The sequence below is a fragment of the Dipteris shenzhenensis genome, chromosome 31 (genome assembly GCF_047967505.1).
Source record: "Dipteris shenzhenensis isolate YYH24624 ecotype China chromosome 31, Dip_SZ_1.0, whole genome shotgun sequence".
Lineage (NCBI taxonomy): Eukaryota > Viridiplantae > Streptophyta > Polypodiopsida > Gleicheniales > Dipteridaceae > Dipteris > Dipteris shenzhenensis.
Window position 1 is genome coordinate 4,687,995 of NC_141626.1, and position 24,193 is coordinate 4,712,187.

The following is a 24,193-nucleotide window of genomic DNA, read 5'->3' on the forward strand; positions in this document are numbered from 1 at the left end:
CTTTGTCTGGTAAAATTACACCACTATTACTTCTATGTCTAGAAGATAGATTTTGCAGAAGACTCTATACGGGGGATTCCTCGGAGTTTTATCTGTAGTTTTTTCCTGGACGGAGCTATGAAATGTTTCTATTATTACTTTTGTCTTTGAATGTGCATTTTGAGTGTCTACTAAGGGGTTCTGTGAAGGCTTTCCTGCAGATGCAAGCAAACAGCTGTGTGCTTGATTTTTGCTTAGAAATGCTGATTTGGGAGAGACTAAACTGAAATCATTAGAGTCTTCATAAGCAGTTGTAGCTTGAATGAAGAGCATGGGGACTACTTTTTGATTAGCCTTCTCCTTCAGTGCTGCCTTTGGCTGACCTTTGGCTGAGTTAGTGCTTCACCTCTGGAGTGCTGACAGAAAGTCAGTACGAAGATCTTTGTATAAATGGATGCTCAAGTATGTGTGGGTGTGCCCATATGTATCTGTGAGAGCATACGTTAATACTGTGTTCTACACCCACTGTTGGCCGCTGATGGCTTCAGTGGGGATGCTATAGTAGCTAGTCCCTGCTATGCATGATGGAGTTTATGGTTTTCAGCCTTGTGACTCTTGTGAGATTGAAACTACACTATTTGTTTTTTTTTTGAGGATGAGTTTGGGCATGTTCCTGGATTCGTATGTATATATGTGTGTGTGTGTGTGTGGCTGTGTGTGTCTGTGGACATTCATCCTCAGCTTGTTGGCAGAAACTATAAGGGCTCTTTTGTTTGGCGGGGGTGTGAGTAAAAAGGATGCACCTCCTTTTTCTTGCATCCTATTTTGATAGTTTTGAAATTGATCCTAATTAGAGCTACAGCATCTTTTAAAGTTTTGAGAAAATTGGACCTGAGCTTTATGTCAATGATGCTGTGATGTGATGTTGATAATACTGTTTCGTTATAGAGAAACGATAGGGTTTGCAGTGGAGCGATCAGAAAATAGACAATACTCAGATACAACTGAAGAACGGAACTCAGAAAACATAGTGCCTGTCAGTAATATGAAAAACTGAATACAAGAACCTCAAGCCGTCGTGTCTTAAGGACCGTGGCTGAGGTGAATCAGAAAGATGATTCCATGTAGAGAAACTGTAGAAAAGATAGCAGTAGAGGGAGCGAAGCGCAGTCCTCCATGTAGCTCGATGATGACGAAGAAGATGAAGGGCTAGAGCTGCCCTAGGAAATGGCTGAAAACCAGCATGCTCTGAGGAAGGAACCTTCAGGCTATCTGGAATAGCAACATGATGAAGAAAAGGAGCAGATGTGGAGCAGGAGGGGCAGATCTGGAGCAGAAGAAGCAGAGGGGCAGATCTGGAGCAGGATGGGGCAGATCTGGAGCAGAAGGAGCAGAGGAGCAGATCTGGAGCAGGATGGGTAGATGGAGCAGGCGGGGCTGCAGCAAAGGATGGTGGAGAAGAGGAGCAGCTGCAGGTCCTGTCCTGTCAGAAGGAGTGTGGGGGCAGATGCCTTTTATAGGCCAGACCCAGCTGGTCGGTGGGCCTGCCAGCTGGTCGGCCAGTTCTGGTCGGCCAGACCAGCTGGTCTTTCTGGCCACTTGTTTGGCTGAGGTGGCTGGCCTTTTGGCTGGCCTGTGAGTTGTTAGATTGCCCCATAAATTGGGGATTGTTTAGTTGCTGAATATTCGTATCCCAAGTTTTGATGTTGAGGAATAAGCTTCTGACATTTCAATGTTCTCACTAGACAAGAATCAGGCCTTTGTTTTGTATGCTGTACAACTGCATATCCTGCAATCTGATTGTATCTACAAGAGTCTGCATGCCTGGGCTGGTTTCCATTCTCACCATTAGAGTCAGTTCCTGATGTGCAGCAAGGACGTTTATAATGGAAACAGCCATTCTACCATGTACTGAGCAGGCTGAATTCTGATTGCTCTTTATGTAGGCCTCCCCTTGGCAATCGTGTGTCTGGCAATCACCCTTTGTATGTGTATCTCTCATAAGCTTGGTTGAGGCATTGCGCTTTCCACTCCAGTGGTTATAACATGCTGGTGTCCTATATTAAAGGCAGAGTCTCTTGCTGTCAATGAAATTGCCCCTGGCGTTGGTGTTAAAATAGAGGCCTAATTATTTGAACTCTAACAAAGCAGATAACTCTTTCCAAACACTTATAGAAGCACTCACAAACTGAAACCTCACTCAGAAGAGAAGAGAGAGAGAACTCAGCCTTTATTCATCCACGGACGTGGGAAAATCTGCTCACGAAAGAGCTGAACACTTCCGGCAAAGGTGCTACGTAAAAACAAAAATCAGAAATGATTGCAGGGCTGAGATCTTAGAGATAGCAAAGCTCTACACACTCCTCAGTCCATTCTGCCTGCTGGAAGGCTTCAGTGTTACTGTAGAAGTGTGTCAAAACGCTCCCTTTGTATAGGGGAGGAGGGGGGGCTAGAGCCCCAACTAAACTAGCTGACCCAGTAGGCAAACTGCCAGACTGGGTGTTTGCAGACACAAACTGCAGTGTGTCAAACCTGACCGCACCTGACTTGCTGCTAATGGCCTCTGACCTGATACTTCTGGAGTTCACCTGCTGCTGGCCTATAAATAGGCCCGGCCAAGTCTTCTTGTTGTCCTGCAGCCAAGCTGCAACACAGACCTGCTGCCACACAAACGCAGCCTTGCTGCTCCAAACCGCATGCAGAAATCCTCCCAGACAGGTTGCCACTTCCCATGGCTGGGTTGACCATTCCAGGTCCCATTCCCTGCATCCGAGGCATGTTCATTGAACCACTCATCATCCCAGGCATTCCCATTTGCATTCCAGGCTGCATCCCTATATTGGCATACACCATGTTGGCATTTCCAGCCTGCATACTCCCCATCACAGGTTGCTGAGCATTCCTGGCTGCATACTTGCCGAGTAAGTGCCAGGCATTGCCATTCCTTCCGTGGGCTGTCCAACCATTGCCTGGAAGACAGAGCCTCCTCCAAAGTATTCTATATGCATCACTCAGGGGAGAAAAGTTTGCTGCCCTTGGTTAATGGACTGAAAATTGTTGGTCCGTTGGGGATTTCCCATCCCAGGACCAACGTAAGGCATCACAGGTGGCTGTCCACTCGAGAAGATGGGGAGGATCGCGGCAACAGAACCATTGGAACCGGCCTCTAGGAAGCTAAAGGGCAGTAGACCGTAACTAATTTAACATCCACACTATTCACAGCCACAATGCATCATTTCCAGCCACTTCCAATAGTTAAATATAATTGAGAAACCAACTTTAAACACATTGAAAGGGAGGGTAGAGTGCCCATGCTCAAAAACCAAACACAAGAGACATAGATTGACCCCAAATGCTTTGGCGCCCCTTTCGGTATTTATTTAATTCTTTTGGCAATGGAAAATGCTTTTACAACAAGGGCTCACCCCTTGTGGCAGTTCCATTGTCCAAGCCACTTCCTGGCTTTAAAAGGCATTTCCCACAGTCTGTGTCCAGCTGAAAGTTCTCGATGCATTCCACAAGGCATCCAACTTGCTCTAGAGGATTTGGCAGTCCCACAATCCAATGTCTAGCCTCTTAGGGTGACAATGCAACAACACATATCTCAAACTGCACAAGTGACCTCAAAGCAGGAAGAAAATCTCAACATTGTCCCTCTGGCACCAATCTAGGCACACCCTCTGTGTTTGGGTGTTTGTCCATAGCCTGAATGGCCAAGAGGTAACTTCAAACAACAAAAGAGCAACAACAAGCTTAAAAAACGATAAATGGAAACCAAATGAAGGTCAGAATGACTGTACACCCCGTCCTAGAAGAGGGGCGAGCTTTGCCCCCGTACTTATCCTCCCCAAGAGCGCACAAGTGACCTTCAATCACGAGGGAATGTAGGAGCGCTTCATATGGCATCAATCGAGCTCCGAGGTGTCCTGTTCCATGCTGGGACACCTCCAAGAGGCAGTAGATCCACCAAGCAAGAGGCAGCCGCAGAATTCGGCACGCTAGGAGAGAGAGAGGAAGAGAGAGAAAGGTTTGGAATGAAAGAGAGCAAGAGGATCACGGGCTGGAAAGATATCCGTACAAGTTGTATAGCGCCTTGGAATGAGTGCAGTACATCTGTACAATCATGTAATGTCCTTGGGGGGTGTGTTGCAAAATTGTACATTTAGGCAAATGCCTTGGGATGCGTGCAATCAGGTAGTGTAGCCAGCAATTTGCGTTGAATGGCTTGCCAATAGTCCGTACGAACAGTATGTACATCCTGCAAATGCCTTGATCAACATGCCAAGAGACCTGCACAACAACAAATGGTGCCTTGGGATGCGTGCAACAAGTTGTACGGCCTTGAAAATGTGTGCAAGCATCCTTGATTTGCGTGCAAATGATCACGGTGTCATAGGTGATGACCTTTCTCTCTCTAACTTAGATCTCATCTCTCTAGCCTTGGACCTTGGAAGGAGTTACGAGACATACAGAATCGACTATGAATCTCTTCCTTGCAACTATTCTTTCTGCTTTGGCTGCTTCATACCTCTTAATCCACTTCTGCATCTCCTTGTTATTGAGGAGACAAAACTTATTGAATTTCTCCATTTGCTGTTTGCTCATCTTTCTTTCCATGCCTTTTCCTTGGGGAACCTCGCCAAGGATGCGATCATCATCCTTGTTATGCCAAGCCTGCGGCATATCGGGATCCGTGGATGTAAGAAACTCCATGATATATACTAATGACTCTTGCACAAGCCATCCCTCTGCCATGCTTGCTTCTGGTCTTGCTCTTTGCCTTACAAATCCCTTCAAAGTTTTCATAAACCACTCGAGAAAAAACATCCACCGGCTATGAACAATACCCGCAATGGCCACCTCATCCACTATGTGCACAATGGTTGGGTGGTCAATACCATCAAACCAAAGCAAAAGACAATACATTCATTTTTGGGAGACAACCGAGGGCAGAGTACCTCTTATTGACTCCAAATACATTCAGTTTAGAGGGACAACTCAAGGTTGAGAACCTTTATTGACACAAACACAAACACAAACACACATAGAACTAAGCATCATCTACTACCTCATGGAGGAATAGATCATGCAACATAGTCGAGGAAGCCCTTGGTTAACGGACTGAAATTGTTGGCCTGTTGGGGATTTCCCATCCCAGCACCAAATGAAGGCATCATAGGTGGCTGTCCACTAGAGGGTGTATGGTGAGGGGTGTGCCGTTTCTTCTTCCGCTTCTTTTTGGCTGCCTTTTTGCTTTTGAAAGGGGCATTCAAAATTTCAGCAAGGTTTTGTGTCAACTGTGTGAGGGTGCCCCACTGCACTTGCCAACTGCACCTTAAAGAGAGCTTCTGCATCCAATTTTTCAGCCTCATCTCCCTCATCCTGAGAAGCCTCACTGGCATGCTCTGAGGGAACATGTAGTTCCTCATTATCCTACACCCATCATTCTGCTCTTCTTCTTCATGCAATGCCGTGTATTCAGAATCCTCCTCTTGATCATGGGTGTGTTCATCATCGTGGCTAAACTTTGTGGGTGCAATAAAATTGCAGCAAAGGCTTTCTGTTCCCAGCACTACCAAGGCTCACCTTTGTGAGAAGATGGTGAGGATCCGAGCAACAGAACCATTGGAACCGGCCTCTAGGAAGCTAAAGGGCAATAAACCGTAACTAACTTGACATCCACACTATTGACAGCCACAATGCATAATTTCCAGCCACTTCCATTAGTTAAATATCACTGAGAAACCAACTTTAAACACACTGAAAGGGAGGCTTGACACGTCCCAGCACTCCTGAAACCTCTGATCTGCAAGCAAACACAAGAACACACACAACATGAGAAAACTGAGCAGGCTGCTCACCACCCAACCACGACATCTGCGGGATGTGATCCCGAATCAGGAGATATCCACTTCGAGCCACGAGCTGAGCTACTGGCACGAACTCCCAACCAGATCCAAACCAGCCTGGTGTCCCATACCACCAGGTGGCACTGTGAAGCCTAGGATCTGCTGTTGGGCCTTGGGCTACGCTATAATGTAGGCGCGCGTCCGCGACTCAATCCAGGATCAGACCTAGCACCTGGGAACGAAACTTGCTCCCATCGGCTCCACTAAGAACTGAACCTCTGGACCCCTTTTATAGACTCGGGCCCCAAGCGCCAAAAATAGCGAAGACCTCTAACTCGTTCATACCCTTGCCACTCAACCCGAGAATCAAGCCTGCCTAGCTCTAAGAACTCACTCCTGAGTTCGCTAAAAACTCGGGAATGTCCTTTGGAGGTTCTGTAATGTCTCCCATGTTGCATCCTCCTCAACACGATCCTTCCACTTGATCTTGTATTCCGTGATAGTTCTATTACGAATCTGTCTTTCACGAAATTCAAGAATAGACTCAGGTTCGTGGGGAATAAAAGTCAAATCTGTAACTTCTATTATTTCTTGAGGAGAAACAAGTTGATCATCCGCACCCAATACTTCTTTCAGTCTACTGACATGAAAGACTGGATGTACTTTAACATCAGGAGGCAATTCTAGGCGATATGCAACTGGTCTAATTCTTTTAATAACCTTGAACGGACCACGGTATCTGGGGGATAACTTCGGAACCAAACCAGTACTTAGGCTCTTGGATTCCTTGGGAATTCGCAAATATACCATCGTTCCTTCAGAGAACTCTCTGGGTGAACGATATCTATTAGCATAAAATCTGTCCCGATCTTGGGCACTTCTAATAGACTCCTTGGCAAACTGCAACATTTCCTACATGTCTAGCAAGGTCTTTGCAGCATCATTTGGGTTCCCTTTAACCCAACCATAACTGGTGACTTAGGTTGAAACCCGTACATAAGCATAAAAGGACTGTAACCAGTGCTCGAATGCTTTGCACTGTTATAAGCAAATTCTATCATAGGTAGATAATCTTCCCATGAAGAGTGTCTCTTAGAAACATATGCCCGAAGCATATCTTCAACCAATTGGTTGACCTTCTCTGTACTGCCATCGGATTGTGCATGATTTGAGGAACTCATACTGAGAGTAGTTTCTAACTTCTCAAAAACAAGTGTCCAAAAGTTACTTGTAAACTTTGAGTCCCTATCACTGACTATGTCAGAGGGCAAACCATACAGCTTAAACAAGTGGTCCACAAACTCATGAGCCAGCTGAACAGCTGAAATAGTTGTTCTAGTAGCCATTTTTGTTAGACGGTCAACTATGACCCAAATGGAGTCATGACCCTTGCGCACTCGAGGCAAACCAGTAATAAAATCTATGGAAATACTTTCCCATTTATTACCTGGAATCTGCAATGGCTGTAATAAACCCGCGCTTCTAAGGCGTTCTGCCTTAGTAACCTGACAAACCCGGCAACCTACCACAGTTTTCAATAAATGCACGCATTTTAGGCCAATAAAAGGTATGCTTCACAAGAGACAGAGTCTGATGTATACCCGGATGTCCAGCACTAGGAGCATCATGACACTCCCAGAGAATCTTGGATCGAATTTCGAGAACATCTGGCACACAAATATTTCCATCCCGGAACAGCAAGCCGTTCCTTATCATCCACTGACCTCCCGCCGCCTGTACCGTAGGTGGCACAATCCCTGAGTCTTGGTCAACCATGGAGCTCCCATCCTAGACTCTCTGCCAATAAGAACTGAAATGACTATCAGTTGCGCAAGCCCTCTCAAGGATTGAAATAGGTCTGAGGATATTTCCGTAAATGACATAGCATTTACAAACTTGACTCGACTTATGATCCTCTAGCGTTCGGCTATATACCAAGATGTCATCTAAGAACACTACAACGAATTGGCCCAAAAAATCTCGGAACAAATCGTTCATCATTTGCTGGAAGGTGGTAGGAGCATTGGTCAGGCCAAAAGGTAATACAAGAAACTCGTAGTGGCCATACCTAGTTCGGAATGCGGTTCTATCTATGTGTTTAGCATAGATACAGATTTGGTGATAACCCGTACGCAAATCAATCTTAGTGAAATACTTCGCTGCGGCCAAACGGTTTATTAGATCATCGGAATGAGGTAGAGGGTATCGATTCTTAATTGTCACTTTATTCAATCGTTTATAATCTATACACATTCTCCATGTAGAATCTTTCTTCTTTCTTAAGAGGACAGGTGCTCCCCAAGGTGATTTACTTCGGCGAATATAGCCCATATGCAAATAATCCTGTAGCTGTGAAGCTAACTCATCCTCCTCAAGATGGCTCATTCTATAAGGTGGAACACTAATAGGTTGAGCCCCAGGTACTAAGTCTATGCGATGATCTACTGCCCGTTTTGGAGGTAAACCTTCTGGCAGTTGAGCAGGGAATACATCCATGAAATCATCTAACAACGTTCTCAATTCATGGTGTTCAAACACACTTAAATCATTCTTGTTATTAATAGAGACAACAAATGAAGAAAGCGGAATCAAAACACACTGATAGACATCATAATGAGAAGTGTTTAAAATATTCCGAAGCTGCATCGCAGATACAATAGGTCCCTGAGAAGAGGGAATGTTATCACACTGAATACAAAATTGGGTGTCATTTTTCGAAAAAGAAAGGGTATGGTCCTTCTATCGAATCCGAATATCATGGATTTTAAACCACTCTATTTCGATTAACAAGTCCACATGCTCCAAGTGCATGACATAGCATGTAAGAGCCGCTGTGTAGTCTTGAATCCGGATAGAAAGGGCTTCAATCTTGCGATCCCAAAACTGCTTTCCAGCTGGAAGCTGCACCTCATAGGTGTGATCGCTAGGTATCGTGGACAGCCCCATCTTTTGCACAAGTTTGTAATTAACAAAGTTGTGAGAGCTGTCCGGGTCAAAGAGAATGTGAACTCTTTGGTCCCTTACTTCTCCATAAACTCGGAAAAGATCATGAGAAACAAATAACGAAGTATTAAAAGTGCAATTACAAGAAAGTGGGCAGATAACGACATTTACAGAAATACCTGTCATCGCAACTTGATTAGCTCCCTTGGCTTTGGTACCCGGACCCACCTTGAGCTTCGATCCCGGCGCGTGCTTCTAGTTCTTGCGCTTAGGACAATCATTCTTAGTGTGGCCCCACTCCTCACAGAAGAAGCAACGTCCTTCCTTCTTTAGCTTCAAGGTACGAAGGAAACGGGCACGACCATTCTTCGCCTGAGTCAAATGTTTCTTGGAGGCGTTGTCTATAGACTTCGTCTCCGTGGTACCAATGATAGACTGGAAGAACTTCCGCTTGTTCTTCCCACCTGTGTCGGCAACTGTGGTTCCCTTTGCATCGGCCATGGTATCATTATAAATACGTGCGTAATTCATGGCCTCTTGCAACGTGGTACACTTGTTCTTGATCTGTAACTTGTACGAGTCAGGCAAACCATCCACAAAGAAACCTAACAAGGTCATTGGATCCATCTTTGTAGCTTTGGTCTGCAAATCCCGAAACCTCTGAAGATAAACCTCAAAAGTCAAATTCAGCTTGGACATATCGGGGGCTTTAAGCTTGCCTACGATATCGTAATCCTTCTCCTTCTTCAGAAACTCTTTCCTGAAGACCCCTTCAAATTCAATCTATCTTGCAGGCTTGGGTTGGAGTTCCTTCCACCACAATAAAGCCTTTCCTGACATAAACCCGGCTGCAAGCTGTATTTTCTTGTCATCTGGATAAGGGTGAAATTGGAAGTGTACTTGCCACTTGTGCAACCAAGTGTCAACAACCTCCTTGGTACGAGACTTTTGGTCTCCGGGAAAAGGATCTAGAGTGATGTTCGGGCCTAACACTGAAGCCATGGCATCCACATGCGTGAGCGCCTGAACAGTGCTTGTCAAAAGTGTGAGTGTAGTCTGAATCCCTTGGAGTTGCTGTGTGAACCCCGTTTGATTCGTATGAACTTGCTCAAACTTTCCATCAAGAGCAGTGGTGAATTCACTGAAGGCTTTTTTCGTAATCAGATCATCATAGAGACCCTGGTCGTCATCCGCATGGTAGTTCAAATCCTGGTCTCCCATCGCATGCTCAGGGTCTACAGAATCAGCCATGACTGAAATCTGATCTGAAAAGAAGATAGGCTAGAGAAGAGAAACAAGTAGGTGGCCTCGGAGCAAGGAGGTAGAAACGAAGTGGAAGCTGGCCAAGAAGGAGGCGATGGAAGAAGGGAAAGCTGGTCGATAAAGAAGGTAAGCGGGCTGAGCTGAGCTGACGATTCAGTTCAGATTCTGGAACCTGGAACTCCGCTCCTGGCTGTCCGTACGAAGTGCTGTAGCAGGCCGTACCAATATTCTGGCTCCCGGGCATGAAGGTGTAGAGGGGCTGGAATTCTGCGCAATCTACAGGCTATGGGAGAAGGCAATTTGGCCAAACTTATAGCGGGAGAGCAGGCTTTTAGTAAAGCCCTGCTTTTCCAAAAGCTCACCCTCCAAAAACGGAGGGGTAGCGCTTTTTTAAGCCCCCAGGCCCTCCCGAAAAGCAGCTGACCCAAATTGCGATCTGTCCCTATCCTATTTCGCACCTTCCTGCGCTCCCCTTCTACCTGCCATCACAACGCCTGAGCAGCCAGCCGACATGCGGGATCCCCCTTTGGTTTGCCCCAACTTTACACTCTCTCCTGACTCCCTTCTGACGCCTTTACCTGGACCTCACTTCTTCCTCCTAACTACACCTCTCTCCCTCTCTCTCAACCTGTCACTTCTTGCAACGAAATCACCCTGCTCTCTCTCTCTCTCTCTCTCCCCCTCTTTCCCTAAATCTCAACCACTTCCCAAAATCCGATGAACCAAACAAACACTTGATCAAGCAATACTTGCTGATGAGCCCTTGCTGCAGCAAGGCGCTCCTGAATCCAAGCATCTGAAGGCCATTTCTGCTCTTCCCTCTGCAAAGCTGCCAACTGCTGGCGAACACCAATCTCACGTCTGAGAATATCTCGTCTCTTGGTACGAGCAACTGAGAGGTAGAAGTTGCTAATACCGAAAAGGACAGCAGCTACCTCTGATGGCAATGGCTGCCCACCTTGGACATGAGAAACCCATATCTATAGGGCTGCCTCTGTAAGGTCCTCCTCTGTGTACAAGGCATCTGGAATCCTTATGCTGGCAGATTGGCCTGTCAAGTGAGGCTCTGAGATAGCCAGCACAACAGGAAGTGGTCTGAAGTGGAAATCCCAGTAGCAATGCATACCGATCCACCTCTGTCAAGTGCCCAATCATCTACATAGAATCTGTCAATACATGCATGAATAGGCATCTGTTGCCTCCTGTTCGACAAAGAGAACAGGAGGGACTATGGCTGAATAAGAAAGGCATCATTCAATCAAGTATCTCTGCCACAGTAGTGAAAAAGGAAGGCATCCCAAGCTGCTCTCTCCAAAGAGTGAAGTCCTCCTTCTCTACCCCCTTTTTTGTCTGACGGTAACTCAACCATGTTATAGTCACCTCCAATCACCCATGTGAATCCGCAATGGGGGCCCAGGAGAGCAAATCCTTCCACATAAAGACACGTTCCCCTCTTATGTCCCCTCTTATGTTGGAGGCATACAGGTTAAGGAAACCAACCTTACACCCTCCAATCAAGGGAATAATCCATTGAGCTCTAGAGGGAATAATGATTCCGTGTCCAACAACCAAGGGGAGAACCGATTGTGAAACTGAAATAGAAGTGCTCCCCCTGGTGCCCAAGGCAGGCGACCAAAAAGTATGACCAGGAAGCAGTTTGCCAGACTTAGAGCAATCACTGGCATCCAACTTGTGTTCCTGGATAAAAAGGATATCAATAGCACCTCCAATGACACCTGGATGAAGTTGATTCCGCTTCCTACGGCGACGGTGTGGAACTCCGCCTAGGCCCTGTATGTTCCAGCTGACTATCCTCATCTACAGGAGGATGCTGGATGGAAAGGCTTACCCGACCTAGTAGAGGAGACCAGCATCCCCGGGCCGAAACACTCTTGCTGAGGGCAGGAAACTCAACAGGTGAAAGGATCCCTACACCTGCTGAGTTGGAGGCCCTATCAAAAGGAATCCCAATGACCGGGACCCCTAAGGTGGAGGGCACAAACTCCTCATCATCCATGAAAGTCGCCGAATCAGCTAAAGAGTTCCGGAGAAGCAAGTCTGGCCGAGGAGTGCGAAGAAGACCTGCACTCGTGGAGGAAGGAGGAGAAGGACTTGCTAGACCGCTATCAGGAGATCTGGAGTTGGGAGCTGAGGAGGCTTGTGGCTGCGCTGAAGAAGGATCTGTAGTCCTCATTTGTGCAAACACTCCCTGAGCTGTGGCATGAACAGTCTGAGGGGGAGAAGTATCGGTAGCCCCCTCGTGACTAAAAACGAAAATGACTGGGACTGGTGCATCTGAAGTCCCCTTCTGATGTGGAACTGTAGTATCTGGGGCTGCAACAGCATCCACCTTTGGAGTCTGGATGGCATCTGCCTGAACCGGATCAAGGGTCTCCTCCTGAGGTAAAGGAGCCACTGTGACCGCTCTCCAACGTGGTACTGGGAGTGCTGCAGGCTTTGGGCGCCCTGCTGTCCCTGGTGGTCCTGGGGTGCGCGAAGCAGGGCACCTTGCTGCTCCTGGTAGTCCTGGAGTGCATGGTACGGGCTGCAGGGGAGGTGTAGACGGGGTAGTACGTGAAGGAGCCACACCATAAGACCTCTTGGGTCTTTTTCTCTTCCTTGGGCAATCTCTAGCAAAGTGCCCGAGGGTCCTACAAATCCTGCACTGATCCTGTCTACCTGCAATCTCGATTCTTTGTCGAAAGAGAGAGCCATCTGGACGCTGTATCATGATGTGGTCATCTGAGATGTTAGGGTCAGAGACAATGACCCTAACTTGAGGCACCCCGTCCGCTCTGACTGCCTCTGCCGAGGAAGAAGGCATGCCAGGAAGGGGGGGAATCTTAGTGACCACCCCGAAAGTGGCTCCGATAGTAGCAAGAAGTCGATGGTAAACTTGAGGAAGACCAGGAAACCTAATGAACAGTGATGTGACCTGACTGTCTCCCTCGATCGGATCGAAGCCCAAGGTGTAGGGCAAAACAAAAATCCTCCTCGAATCCAAAGCCAGGGGATTAGCTTTGAGAACAAGGGCTGCGGACTCGTGGGAGTCGAAAATCACTTGGAAGAATCCACGTCCCAGAAGTCGAATATCCCTGAGGTGTGGGACGGGATCTCTTGGTAACGCCGCTAGCATCCAGTCTCTAGCCTGTGCTCTGGAAGGATGTAACCCAAAGAATCGGGTGAAAAGTGATGTGGAGCCCTCTAATTCCACATCTTTCTTGAGTTGCTGCAACTCGTCTTCTGAAAAAATGACGGTTCTCGTGGCCGGTGGAAGTGGACGGAGATTGGCTAAATGGAGATCCATTCGCCAATCGAAGTGAAAAGGCCGATTCCAACATTGTTAAAGCTCCGTACGTGAAACTACTGCCCAGAATGCCTTGAAACGGGCATAGGAAGGAGGAGAAAAGGAGAGGGTAGGAGAGAGGGGAAGCGACAGAGAGGAGAAGTGGGGGGGAGCTGAGATAGGATAGAAGGGAGAGGGCTGACAGGGAAGGAGAGGGTAGGCGACAAAGAGGAAAAGAGGAGGGGGTTAGGAGGGAGGGAGGGGGCGGGTTAGGAGGGAGGAAGGGGGCTGAAGGCGGGGAGGGAGAAGGTGGGCGGGGGAGAGGAAGGGAGGGGGCAGGATAGGAAGGGAGGGGGCAGGGGCGGGGGCGGGGGCGGGGGAGGGAGGGGGCGGGGGCGGGGGCGGGGGAGGGAGGGCAGCGGGTGGGGAGAGGGAGGGCGAGGGAGGGGGCGGGAGGGCTGGCAGGGGGGGAGAAAGAAAGAAAGAAAGAAAGAAAGAAAGTTTATTAAAGTCTTCGGGAGACCGTGAAGGTGTATGAGACTAAAGATAACTGATACAATGAGCATAACGGTGGCGGTCTCAAAACGGGCCAGCCAACCGTTTCTACAAAAAAGAGGTTATGAAGGACGGTGTGTCTAGTCCTGATACAAAAAATATGTGTCTACCTCCAGATGATACAAAAAAGAAGGGGGGGGCACAAAAAATGGGGCAGAGGGGGGAGATACAATATATATGTGCAGGTGGTGATCGTCAGAGACCAATCATAGAGGGGCCGTCAAATGGGAGGTCGGAAAAAACCCTGCGATAGATGATTGGTCTCTGACGTCACGCGGCCTAGTCGAGCTCGGTCGTCGGGGGCGGCGGGTGGCCTTGTGGATGAGGGCAACGGTAACCCCGGTGGGGAGATGTCATGGACCCGGATATGTGAGTTTGTCCGCTGGCGCAGCTGTCGTGGCTCTGGCTCTCGCTCACATCCGCGTCGTCGGTTAGACTGAGGAGAGGTATTCTGTGACTGGAAGAAATCAGTGATGGGCCGCTGGGTGTCCTCACGCTGTGTGTGCTGCGCGTGTCGCCGTGCTTGGAGAGAGGTATCTCGGTGGCGAGTCATCTCATGTAAGAAAGCGGCTAGGCATCGCTGATCCGAGAACTGCAGCATGTGTGGGAGGGGGCCGAATCCGTCGCGGAAGAGGCAGTGGTGCTGGCCTCGAATGGCATAATAGATAGGACATCTGAAAGCAAAGTGCTCCTCCGACTCGATCTCTTGCAAGTCACAAAGTGGGCAAAGGCGGCCCTCTCGTGGGATACCCTCTGCGCGTCCGCTCTCGATCCGTAATCGGTGTGACGAAACCCTAAACTGACCGAGGGAGATCCGGAGCGCATGTGGTAGATGAAGCTGTGTGTAACCCGGAGGTGTGATGAAGCCCTCCTGTGAGATCTAGTGGCAGTGTCGGCGGTAGAAGTCGAGCTTCACAGGAAGCTCGGGGTGAAGAGACCATGTCCGCCAAGTGTGGAGTTGGAGCAGATCCGCTCGAATGAGCCGGTTGACCTCCTGGTCAGTGGGGGAGAGGGGAGATGGTGGAGCGTCGAGGTTGTACTGAAAAGGAGGCAACCGGTCTAAGTCGAGGCCCAGTCGGGTGACCAACTGGAAAGACGACTATACCAGCATCGCTGTCGTGAAGATCGGGCCTGAGAAGACAACACCCAAGTATGTGTAAGAGTCAACTATCTCAACAGGGTCGCCGGCGAAGAGGAACTGCTCTCGGTGCATAGCGGGTCTGGAAGTGTTGAAGATCATCACCTTGGTTTTCCCAAGGTTGACCTTCAAGTCATGTGTATCACAGAAGACCTGAAGTCCATCCAGGTGTCGCTGAAGACCAGTAGCAGAAGAGGATAGTAGTACTACATCGTCTGCGTACAGGAGAATTTGGATGACAGCCTCCCGAAGAGAGCAGCCTGCACCTCCGAGTGTCCTGATGGTGGTCTCGAGCTCGTCGATGTAGAGGTCAAATAGAGTCGGTGACAAGGGACATTCTTGTTTGACTCCGATAGTGCTCGTGATCTCTGGGGTCCAGCTGGTGCCAATCCTGACCAAGCCCGTCACCCGCTCATAGAGAGCTACTACTGCCTAGATAACCTCCGAGTCGTAGCCTAACTCCTGCAGGCGTCTGACGAGTCGGGCGCGGGGAACGGTGTCGAATGCCTTGCGGAAACCCACAAAGCAACAATATACTCTCTGTCTCTTGTGTCTGGCCTCCTCAATGATCCCTCTAAGTGTAAAAATGTGATCGTAAGTCTAGTGATCCGTCCTGAAACCGGCCTGTCCGGATGCCCTGAGCCCCTGTACCTCTGCGCGAGCACTGACCTCGCCATCTAAATCTGATGCATAGATCTTGGACATAACATGTCCAATCATGATGGTCCTGTAATTCCGTGGATCCATGGGATCTCTTGCTTTGTGGATGGGTGTGATAGTATTCAGGGTCCAGGCTTGGGGGAACCCGTGGCAGACAGCTTCATTGAACAGCGTTGCCAGGATGGGGGCTAGAGTTTTGATGCCATAGGCAACAAACTCTGTGCATAGGCCCTCATGATCCTTAGCTTGGCCGTTGTGAAGCTTAAGCCCTGCGTGGGTGACTCCCTGGGTTGTGAAGAGGGTGCAAAAAGTGGGGCGAGGGGTGGCTGAGAGGTCGGGAGGAGGCTGATCAGGGATATCATAGAGTGTACGTGCGTAGGAGTGCCAGAGGGAAGTGTCTGTGAGGGGGGAGGAGGATCGGCGTTCTAGGAATTTCCTCAAGAAATCCTTGGAGTTGCTACTAAATAGAATGTTCAGTAGCGTATCCTCATTCTGGCGCAAGAAGGCTAGCTTCTTGCGACGGACTAGTCGACGATAATCCCTGGTGAGATGTGGGTTGGCCCTAGCATTTCGCTGGGTCGTGAGTCGGAGTGTGCGGCGTAATGCTTTACACTCGTCATCATACCAGCTATTGCAAGGGGTGGAGCCAGCGGGTGGACCGAGTAGTGGAAGGAAAAATGTGGCGGGCTGCATTGTGAAGGGAGTGGGTGATAAGGGCGGCTCGGTGATCTAGAGAGGGTATGGTGTCTGTGTCTGAGGAGGGAGGCTAGGTGGGGTGAGTAGTCAGGTGAGAGGTTATGATCAAAGTGTATATCATGATAGGTAGTGTAGTGCGGGGTGTGGTTGGGAGGGGCTCGAGGCGCAAGGATATGAAAGAACAGGTAAGTGTGGTCGGCTCCTAGGGGTAAGGGTGCAGTACAGAAGTCAATGATCTGTGGGGCTAAAGCAAGAGATCCCAGAATGTAGTCAACGACACTGGCTCCTCCGCCATGTGGGAAACATGTGAAACCAGAGGAGGCAGGCCACCGGTCTAGTCCATTGTAGATGACCAAATCATGTATACGTCCAAGGTCCAAAAGAGCCTGCCCAAGCAGTAACGGGAGCGCGACTGTCGACCGAGGAGCGGGGGAAGCCCGAGTCCTCTGCGTCCATCTCAGGTAATAGGACCGGATTTGAGTGGAAGTCCAAGAGTGATGTCTGATGTGCACCTGTCCTTGCGTTGAAATCCCCAACTAGGAGGACCTCTCCACGTCTGGAGAACTCCACAATGTCTGAGTAGAGATCTAAATAGGGGGATACCCTCGTATCCTAACGTAGCATCCGTGCGAAATGTGACGTCTCAGGAGGAAAGTAGCAGACTGCAATAAAGAGGTCGCGTGTGGAGGGGCGTCGAAATGGGAGCCATAGGTAACGGGCATGGACATCTCGTCTAACCACGGATATCAAGCTCGTGAGTGCTGAATGAAAAAGTACTGCAACTCCGCTTGATCCTCGGACCCCCCCAGTATATCTGGTCTCCTCACGAAATACTGACTCCCAGGTATAGCCACTGACCGAGGGGAGAGGGCGCTCGGGGCTCTGATGTGTCTCTGTATAGAAAACGATGTCGCGTCCAGTGTATGACTTTGAGAAGTTCCCAGGGTCAGACCATAGGGTACCATTACAGTTCCATATGGTGCATGCCAAGGGTACTGTGTGCTGAGTCTGAATCTCATAGACCATGTCTCCCTATTTGGGGGGGGAGCCTGCTACCGTGTCTGGAGTACCTGGTGGGGCTCGGCGACGGGGGCCAACTAATAGGCGGCCATCTTGGACGATAGCCCACTTCCCCTCCTGACGGGCTACATCTCGCTGCTGAAGCAGGGTGCGCCGCTCTTCCACCTGCATAGGTGAGATCCTCATCCATGAAGATAGTAGGGTGGTCCCGTAGTGTAGCACGCTGCCTGAGTGCTGCAAGTCGAGCCTGAGTATCCTTGAATCGGATGATGAGTGGCTGTGGGCGCGAGGGGTCCCGTCCTGTGTGCCATGCATGCTCGATCCCATGCTCGGCGAGGTCGAGGGTAGAGGTCACGAAAGCAGTCGCGTCCGCTAAGGGGGTGAGTGAATCTGCGCGGGGGATACCTCGTACTCGGATGTTGAGAGCCTTACTGGCCCTCTGTTCCTGCTCAGCGATGGTGGCTGAGACTGCTGCTTTGGGTGCCCGTCTCGCAACGTCCACCCATCTGGTAGTCTCCGCAATAGTAGTCTGGATGGTAGCGATCCGCTCCTCCACCTCTGGTGTAGTGCGCGGGGCCACTTTGACTGTAGCAGTGAGAGAGACAACCTCTTGACGGAGGTGAGTGATCTCTTGGCGCATGCTCTGAATAAGCTGATCTTGTGCTACGGTATGATCCCGTAGTCGATGTAGCTCCATAAAGATGTAATCTATTGTCTCAGGTGGGACCCGGGGGGGTGCGAACTGGGACATGGCGTAGGGCTGGGGGGGCGTGGGAGATAGGCTGGCTGTATATGGCAGGGGAGTGGAGAAAGGCTGCTGGGTGAGGGGAAGGGGGGACATAAGAGTGGTGGAGACAAAAGGGAGCTGTGTGGGGGGTGAGGAACTGTGACCCTCTCCTGTGGGGGGCAGGCTGAGGGCGGTGGTAACGGGGGTATTTGGTACACTGGTGGGGGAGGCAGTGGTCGGAGTAGAGATGATGGCTGCGGGAGAAAGAACTGCATTGGTGCCCATTGCACCCGATGTTTTCAGGACTGGTTGGCTGTCAATTGCTAATCCACTCCTGGAGATGCGCTTTGTGATGTCTCCCACAATTGGCTTCGGAGACTGTTTGGGTTTGTGGGCCATTGTAGGACTTGTTTAGGTGCACGATTTCCTGCAGAGGCAGATCTTGTTCAGCATTGCTGTAGGGGTGCGCAGGCCTGCGTAGGGCCAATGGCAAGCCAAGGCTTGCAGTTGACAAGGGCCCTCAGACCACGGGGCAGCAGGCCAAGTGCAAGCGAGAGTAGGCAGCAGGTCGGGCTGGAGGCAGGTGGCTGGGGGGAGCTGGAGGCAGGCAGCGGGGAGGAGGTAGCGGGGGGGGGAGCTGGAGGCAGGCGGCGGGGGAGCTGGAGAGGCTACGGGAGGGGGGGCAGAGCAGAGAGGCTACGGGAGGGGGGACGGAGAGGCTGCGAGAGGGGGAGCGGGGCGGAGAGGCTACGGGAGGGGGGGGCGCAGAGGCTATGGGAGGGGGGGCAGAGCGGAGAGGCTACGGGAGGGGGGACGGAGAGGCTGCGAGAGGGGGAGCGGGGCGGAGAGGCTACGGGAGGGGGGGTGGCGCAGAGGCTACGGGAGGGGGGGCAGAGGAGGGAGGTAGGGAGCGGGGTAGAGGAGAGCGGGGTAGAGGGAGGGATAAGGCGGAGGGTAGGGAGCGGAGAGGGAGAGCGGGGAGGAGGAAGGGAGGGAGAGAGGGCTGGCGAAGGGGAGGGAGAGGAGGAGAAGCAAGGGGAGGGAGAGGGCAGGCAGCGAGGGTGAGGGGGAGGGAGAGGGGGCTTGCTGAGAGAGGGAGAGGGGGGGGGGCAGCAGCTCACGGAGAGAGGAGCAGCTCCTCACAGGGTCCTGATATTCTTGATATGTTCGGTATTTATTTAATTCTTCTGGCAATGGAAAATGCTTTTGCAAGAAGGGCTCACCCCTTGTGGCAGCTCCACTGTCCAAGCCAATTCCTGGCTTCAAAAGGCATCCAATCCCCATCACACAGTAGGACCCATCTGTCAAGGCAAGACTAAGGCATTTCTCACTGTTTGTGTCCAACTGAAAGCTGTCAATGCATTCCACAAGGGATCCAGCTTGCTCTAGAGGGTTTGGCAGTCCGACAATCCAATGTCCAGCCTCTCAGGGCGACAATGCAACAACACAGATCCCAAACTGCACAAGTGACCTCAAAGCAGGAAGAAAATCACTGTCCCTGTGACACCAATCTAGGCACACCCTCTATGTCCGGGTGTCTGTCCATAGCCTGAATGGCCAAGAGGTAACTTTGAACAACAAAAGAGCAACAACAAGCTTCAAAAATGGCAAATGGAAACGAAATGAAGGTCAGAACGATCATACTTGCTGTCCTTGGAAGAGAGGCAAGCTCTACCCTCGCACCTATCCTTTCTTCAGGCCCTCAGCAACGCACAAGTGACCTTCATTCACCAGGGAATGCAGGAACAGCAGCAAATGAGATCGAATAAGCTTCAAATGGCATCAATCCAGCTCCCAGGTGTCCTGTTCCAGGCTGGAACACTTCAGGAGGCAGTAGATTCACCAAGGAAGAGGCAGCAGGAGAAATGGGTAGCTAGGAGAGAGAGATGAAGAGAGACAACGGGCTAGAATTAGAGAGAGCAAGAGGATCACGGCAAATACATTCAGTTTAGAGGGACAACTCAAGGCTGAGAACCTTTATTGACTCAACACAAACACACAGAGAACTAACCATCATCTACCACCTCAGGGAGGAATAGATCATGCAACATAGCAGATGAAGCTTCCTGCTCAGGTCCAATAGATGTAGCATAAATATTCTTGAGCTTGTCTAGGTTATCCTTGGCTGAAGTAGTGAGGTCAAGTTGATGAAGCAAGTTGTTGACTAACCTCACACCAATAAGCACCAATGCTTTGTCATGCTGCTCATCCCTAGCGGAAAGTGGTGCTGATGAGTCTTCACCACGAGGACTAGGCTCCATAGTGTCAAGTTGAGGTAGCAAAGAGCTTGAAAAATGTGTCCAGCTGCCAGTGGATGACCTTGGAGATGCCAAAATGCAATCCCTAATGGAAAAGCGGCAAGAATACGCCTCGAAATGGAGAACTGAATGAACCTGAATGAAAAACCAGCAAGTATATGCCCTGAAATGTAGAACTAAGTGCTGCAGTAGGTCTGGATTCCTCAGAACAGTTCACCAGAGCACTCTGAAGTGCAAAAACAGGCTGTACACATGGAAGGCGGCTCCCTAGAACAATTCAAAATGAAATAGCAGGCCTCCACGACGCAAACTGACTGTTGTAGAAGAGCTGGAGGCTAATAGCAGCTTGAAGGTGACTGGAAATGTGACTCCAAGGTGATTTAGGGTTTCAAAATGCTGGAGCAGATGAGGAAAACACCCGAAATCACCTCTGTGTAGACGATTACGCTGCAGCAGCACCAAAACAGCTCGAAATTGCAGCAACAGCTCCAAAACAGGTTGAAAAACCTCCAAAGGACCTCGAAAATCTGCAAATAATGTGTCTAGGTGGTCAATTTCTGCTGTATCAGCCTGCAGCTCAAAAAAAGTTCGTATGCAGGTGCCTCTTGGAAAACGTGCCAGCCAGCAGCTGTGGAGAGGCTAGACGGACAGAAATGGTCACAAAAAAATGCAAAACAGAGGCGAAATGAGGGCAGCAAGGATGGCAGTTGTGCGAAAACCCTAAAAGGGTAGAAAGCAGCTGAAAGGAGACAAAAAGGAGGCTGAATCTGAGGCGGAAATGTGCAGGGCTGAGGCGGCTGTAGGAAGAAAGGTTTGAGCAGAATTAGGGTTTTGGATTAGGGTTAGGTCTAGGATGACGTGGCAGCTATGGCAAGGTGAACCTTCTCTTATACCATGTTAGAAATTGTTAGAAACATGGTGGAGAGAGACGGAGAAAAGGTTAGGGTGTGAGGAAATGATACATGAATGGAAACATAATGAAAGGCTATCTTATTCACTCACACATGACTCACACACATGAACTAGTACTAGATCACCTAGTACTACACACTAACACATAACATCACCACACTCTTTGGCTATGATATCTCCCTACCCCCCTTCAGAGCAAAGAGTGTGAGACCCAACACGCAAGAGTAGACCAATCCCCCCTCCACAACAATACTGCAAAGAGCAAGTTGAACTATCCAACACCTCCCGTGTGATAGCGACTTCTCAGTCAGCTTGCGACCGGCAAGGAAAAGCCATCACTTGTCACCCTCCCTTACTCTGAACTGGGTGGTCAATACCATCAAACAAAAGTAAAAGAAATACATTCATTTTTGGGGGACAACCCAGGGCAAAGTACCTCTTATTGACTCCAAATACATTCAGTTTAGAGGGACAACTCAAGGCTGAGAACCTTTATTTGACTCAACACAAACGCATATAGAACTAAGCATCATCTTCCTTCTCAGAGGAATAGATCTTGCAACACAACAGATGAAGCTTCCTGCTCCGGTCCAGTAGCTGTAGCATAAATATTATTGAGCTTGTCCGGGTTCTGCTAGTGAGGTCAAGTGTCACGAGGGCATGAGTCTTGATGCTCACATTTGGCCTCGACCCTGGTAATCAAATGGCGAGGTCGTAGGATGTGGGTGTGCAAGTTCCGCCTAGGCAATTGTGCCTTGGGGGCAACTGAAAGGGTTAGGGCCAAAAGGGACCCAAAAACCTTAGGCCTTGGTCATTGGTAGGCTTTCAAATAGGCCCCACTAGAGGGGGCCTAGGGGCAAGCGAAGCCCTGGGGGGGCAACCCAAGGCATGGGCTGCCACGTAGCAAGCCCATGCAGCCCCCTTTTGGAAAGGAAGGCCCTGGGCAAAAAAATTCGATGGGGAAGAAAAAAACAGCGATGGGTGCACCAAAAAAAATGGGAGGTGTTACGGGAGGACTCAAGCATGGAGAACGACCTCACGCGGAGGGCTACAGCTCATCAAAAGCTGTGTATGGTAATGTGCGTGCAAGAGACAGCTACCTTGCATAGGTGATTGCACGTGCGGGTGGCTGACAGCTTACAGATTGTACCGAAGGGCTACGCAGGCAATGAATGCAGCTGTACGGACGGTGCAGGGAATTAAATGCCCGTAGTACGGAATTAATGCACTATTGCTACTGGTACGGAGCCGTACGGTCGTTGGTACGGATGGCAGCGGCGTGCTGAACAGAAGGTACGGGCTATGGAGCACTGTTGCTGCAGTACAGACTGTACGGGCAGTCGTTACGTGGACAGTTAAATGTATGGGCTGGTACGTACGAACTGTACAGGGCTGGTACGTATAAATTGTTTGGGCAATTGCATACGGGCTGCTTGACGGCCATGGGCTATGAGGTGTTGGCTTTGGGGTTGTATGGGCTGTACGACAGCCTCCCATTTGCCTTTGAATATGGATTGTTGCCAAAGTGGCTGGGTGAAAGTGCCCTTCAGCTTGACAGGCAAGTACCAAGTCCATGAAGGTGTGCAAATAGCTCGTGAATGAGCTTGGTTGAGCTCTTGGTTGGTAAAAGGGGGCACTCATGCCTTTCTAGTGATTGCCCATGAGCGTTGGGCTGTGTTTTTGAAGAGACTTGCTTGGCAGAACGGTTACAATGAATGCTTTCAGAGGATGATCGTGTTTCTGATCTCCGTGGGCAGTTCAATGATGCTTTCACCCATTGTTTGGGTACTTCACTGAGTCAGTGGACACTTTTGATTGTTTGGAGAGCGTGTGGCCTTGTTTGGGTTGCCAGAAGGCGCTCTCAGGTCAAATGGAGGTGTTTGCATTGAGTATGGATGCCAATGGTCACATGGTTGTGATAGCAGAGCCCTGCAGGGCTAATGTGTCATGATACTGATGCCTCTGAGTCAGGGAAGAGCATTGAATGCTCATGAGTTGGAACTCGCTGTGTAACCTCTTTGTGGCACTCTTCAATTAATAAAGAAATACGGAAAGGGGCGCCTAGGCTTTGGGGCCAGTATGTGTCTTTGTGTTTGAGCAGGAGCGCTGTAGCTCCCCCTTTCTGTTTGTGGAGTGTTTGCTGAGTATTTTATTGTGAAGGCTTTTGTTTGGTTAGTGTTTTACCACCCTCTTTGTGGGCGCGATAACTGCCCAAGGTGCTGCAGCAGGTCCGAAACCCTAAAAACGGCTCACCTGGACACCCGGAAGTGCAAAAAAAGGTCAACAATCTGAAAGGCGAGTCCCTAGAACAGCTCTGAATGCTGTAGCAGGTCTCTGATGCAAAAACCAGCTGATGTAGATGTGCTGGAGGCCAAGGAACTGCCCGAAAATGCTTTTGTTGTAGGCGGTTCTGCTACAGCAACCCTATAACACCTTGAAAATGCAAGCAGGAGCTCCAAAACTGGTCGAAAATGCCTCCAAATAGGTCTAAAATTTGCAACCAATGCGCGTGGATGGGCTGCTTTGCTGCAGCGGTCTGGAAACCCTAAAAAGGGGGATGAAGATGCTCTCAAATGGCTCGAATTTTCACACGTGCTGCTCCTAACAGACTTGAACAGAGGCGGCTATGAAGGGGAGGCAATGGATAGGCCACGTGTGCAAAAAGGAGAGCGACGGGCTGCCAAACAGAGGCGGAATGGGCAGCAAAGATGGCAGCTGTGCAGAAACCCTAAAAGGGTAGGAAGCAGCTGAAAGGAGACAGAAATGAGGTTGAATCTGAGGCGGAAATGTGCAGGGCTGAGGCGGCTGTAGGAAGAAATGTAGAATTAGGGTTTTGGATTAGGGTTAGGTCTAGGATGACGTGGCAGCTATGGTAGGTTGAACCTGCTCCGATAGAAACATGGTGGA

General features: G+C 49.7%; 1 protein-coding gene across 2 annotated transcripts in view; it reads left to right on the forward strand.

Moving 5' to 3' along the window:
* Positions 1-24,193, forward strand: part of LOC147880933 (ARM repeat superfamily protein) — a 154,113-nt gene that overhangs the window by 10,410 nt on the left and 119,510 nt on the right. The gene's annotated exons all lie outside the window — the stretch shown is intronic.